A 4259-nucleotide genomic window follows, 5' to 3' on the forward strand; every position below is an offset into this window, starting at 1 on the left:
AAAGAAAAACTAAGACTGTGATATTCACCATATATATTTTTTCCAGTCTTTTTTTTTTTTTTTTAAATCAAGAATCAAACTCAAGACCTTGTGCTTGCCAAGCAGGTACTGTGCCTCTGAACTATACCCCTGGCCCTCAATCAGATTTTTTTTTTTTTTTTTTTTTTTGCAAAACCGGGGATTGAACTCAGGCCCTTGCACTTGCCAGGGAAGCACTTGTTCCACTGAGCTATCTCCCGGCCCCTCAATCAGATTTTTTATTCTTTCTTTCATTCCTTTTTTCTCACTATGCAGTTCAGGCTGGCCTTGAGCACCTTTGTAGCCCAGGCTGGTCTTGAACTTGAAATGATCCTCCTGCCTCAGCCTCCCATGTGCTGGGATAAAAGGCATGCCCTACCATGTCGATTTCAATCAGATTTTATTTTATTTTTTTACTTTTTGGCAGGACCGTTGAACTCAGGCCCTTTCACTTGCCAGAGAAGCGCTTATTCCACTGAGCCATCTCCCCGCCCCCAATCAGATTTTATTGATACATTTTATTTTGCTTTTCCAGTCAGATTTTATTGGCATGTTTTACATATACATAATGATCACATTCATCATAGAGAATTTGTCCCTGTACGTGATATAACTTGATTCTTTTTCCCCCATTCCCCTCCCCTCCCTTCAACCCCTCCTTTTTCCCCATTCACAAAAGCTTTGTTTCCATTTTTCCTTTTCCTTTTTTTTGTCCTTTTCATCTGTATTTAACTTTCCTCTCTTTCCTTTCTCTTGTTTCCCTCCCCATTTCAATATTTTCTTCCTATTTCACGATACCTATTATACATTTTGGTCCTTATTTACACTTTCATTTTCTCCAATTTATTTTACTGAAAAGTATGGCCGCAAGGTGCACCCATTTTCCTAGAAATGGCTCAAGCTTATCCTTTTTTTTTTTTAAAGTTTTTTTTTAACATTTATTTAGTGTGTGTGTGTGTGTGTGTGTGTGTGTGTGTGTGTAGCCAGCTCAGCCCACCAGGGTGCAAGGCTGGCTGGCATAAGCTTATCCTTTATGGTGGAGTATTATTCCACTGTATTAAAAAAAAAAAATCACATCTTAGTTATCCATTCGCCAGCTGATGAATATTTGGGTTGTTATTGAATGGTTTGGCTATTACAAATTGTCCCACTTGGGGCTGGGGAGATGGCTCAGTGGAATAAACACTTCCCTGGCAAGCACAAGGGCCTGAGTTCAATCCCTGGTTCCACCAAAAAATCAACCAAACAAACAAAAAAAATTGTCCCGCTATAAACATGGGTGTGCACATATCGCTGTGGTATGATGCTTTTAATTTGTTCAGGAAGATATCAAGAAGGGGAGTGGCTGGGTCAAACAGAACCTCTAGTACTATGTTGTTTTTTTTTTTTTTGAGGAACCCTCACACTGATTTCCACAGTGGGTGCACCAGTGTACACTCCCACCAACAGTGGAGAAAGGTTCCTGTTACCCACAACCCTGCCAGCATTTGTTATTGTTGATTTCTTAATAATAGCCATTCTTTCTGGGGTGAGACAGAATCTCAGTGTTGCTTTAATTTGTATCTCTTGAATGACCAGTCAGGCTGAACATTTTTTCATATATTTATTTGCTGTTTGTACTACTTCATCTGAGGAGCATGTATTCATCTGAGATGCCCATTTTTGGGTTGGGTCTTTAAATTTGAGGGGATCTAATTTTTTGAATTATTTGTATATTCTCAATAGTAATCCTTTGGGGGGACAGCTCTGGTCATGGTTTCTCTTGCTGTGCAAAAGCTTTATAATAAAATGAGATTCCAGTTGTGATCAGGGTTTTGCTGATAGTCTTTGCTTACACCGATGTCTTCAAGAGTTTTATTTAGGGCCAGGGAGATGGCTCAGTGGAATAAGCACTTCCCTGGCAAGCACAAGGGCCTGAGTTCAATCCCCAGATCCACCCCCCCAAAAAAAGAGTTTTATTTAGTCTAAATTCCAGCAGCTTTAATATTTGTTTTAATATTTAGATATTTGATCCATTTTTTTAAAAATATTTATTTATTTATTTATTTATTTATTTATTTATTTATTTGGTACAGGGTCTCACTATACAGCTGGGACTCCTACTGATCCTTCTGTCTCAGCTGACCCAGAGCTGGTATTCTTTTTTTTTTTTTTTTTTGCAGAACCTGGGATTGAACTCAGGCCCTTGCGCTTGCCAGGGAAGTACTTATTCCACTGAGCCATCTCCCCAGCCCCCAGTGCTGGTATTATAGGTGTGTGCCACCATGCCCAGCTTCAGTGGCCAGCACAGCGTGTCCAGGTTCTGAGGCCGTCATGGCATGCGGTACTGAGGACTGAATCTGGGTCCTTGTGTTTGCCAGACAGGCACTTAGCCCACCAAACTATCTCTCCAGAGATCTTTGATCCATTTTGATTTTAGTTTAGTGCGTGGTCCAAGATATGGGTCTAATTTCAATGTTCAGCATATGGAAAGCCAGTTTTTCCAGTACTGTTTATTAAAGAGTCTATCTTTCTTCCAGTGAATATGTTTGGTACCTTTGTCAAAGATAAGGTGGCTAAGAATGTCTTTGTCTTCTAATCTGTCCCATTGATCCTTAGGTCTGTTTCTTTAACAGTACCACGCTGCTTTATGGTATAATTTCAAGCTGGAGATTGTGATGCCCCCTGCCTTTTTTTTGCCCAGAACTACCTTTGCTATTCTAGGTCTCTTCTGATTCCAAACGAATTTTAGGATTGTCTTGTCTAATTCTGTGAGCTATGCTGTTGGAATTTTGATCAAGATTGCTTTAAATCTGAATAACAACCTTGGGAGTATGGCCGTTTTCACGATACTGGTTCTTCCTACCCAAGAGCAAGGGATAGCTTTCCATCTTGCAATGCCCTTTCCAATCTCCTTTTCCAGAGCACTGTAGTTTTCAATGTAGAGATCTTTTGCTCCCTTTGTTAGATTGATTCCTATGAATTTCATTTTTTGGATGCTATTGTGAAAAGTTTTGTTTCCCTAACTTCTCTCTCAGTGAGTTTGTTATTCATGTATAGAAAGGCTATTAATGCTTGGGTGTTGGGCCGGGGAGATGGCTCAGTAGAATAAGTGCTTCCCTGGCAAGCGCAAGGGCCTGAGTTCAATCCCTGGTTCTGCCAAAAAAATAAAAATAAAAAATGCTTGAGTGTTGACTTTGTACCCAGCTATGCTATTGAATTTGGTTATTAAATCTAGAGATGTTTTGGTGGAGTTTTTGGGATCTTCTATTTAGAAGATCCACAAATAATGATAATTTGTTTTCTTCCTTTCCGATTCTTATTCCTTTTATTTCTTTCTCTTATCTAATTGCTCTGGCTGAAGTTTCCAGGACTATATTGAATAAGAGAAGTGACAGGGGACATTCTTGTCTTGTTGCTGATATTAGAGTAAAAGCATTTAACTCTTTTCCATTTAGTATGATATTGACTGTTGGTTTATCATAGATGGCTTTTATCAGATTGAGATAAAGACCATCTATCCCAGTTTTCTGTAGGGTTTTGAATGGGTGTTGGATTTTGTCAAAAGCTTCTTCTGCATCTATTGAGATGATCTTATGGTTTTTGTCCTTGGCTCTGTTAATATGGTGTATAATACTGATTTGTGTATGCTGAACCATCCCTGCATTCTTGGGATGAGTCCTACTTGGTCATGGTGTATAATCTTCTTGATCTGCTAGATTCTGTTTTGCAGTATCTTATTAAGGATTTCTGCATCTATGTTCATTAGGGAGATTGGCCTGTAGTTTCTCTCTTGCACATTCTCTCTCTGTCTGTCTCTCTGGCCTTGAGCTCACTTCATAGCCCAGGCAGTCCTCCTGCCTCAGCTTCCTGGGTGCTAGGATTACAGGATGTGTCACCACACCCAGCTCTTAGTTGGGTCCTTCTCTGGTTTTGGCATCAGGCAATGCTTTCTCCCAAGAATAAAAGTGAGAGTATTGCTTTCCTTTCAATGTAAGAGTTTGAGAAGTAGAGGTGCTAGGTCTTCTCTAAATTTTTTGCAGAATTTGTCAGTGAATCTATCAGAGCCTAGGTTTTTTGTGTTTTTTTTAAATTTTATTTATTTATTTTGTGTGTGTGGCCAGCTCAGCCCACCAGGGGGCGGGGCTGGCCGGCATGTGGTGCTGGGGGATTGAACCGCGGTCCCTGTGCTTTGCTTAGCTTAGCTTGTTCTAAGTAGGTGCTCTAGACCACCAAGCCATCCCACGAGCCCCTATTGTCTT

Source organism: Octodon degus, unplaced genomic scaffold, assembly GCF_000260255.1.
Source record: "Octodon degus isolate 3935 unplaced genomic scaffold, OctDeg1.0 scaffold00050, whole genome shotgun sequence".
Classification (NCBI taxonomy): Eukaryota; Metazoa; Chordata; class Mammalia; order Rodentia; family Octodontidae; genus Octodon; species Octodon degus.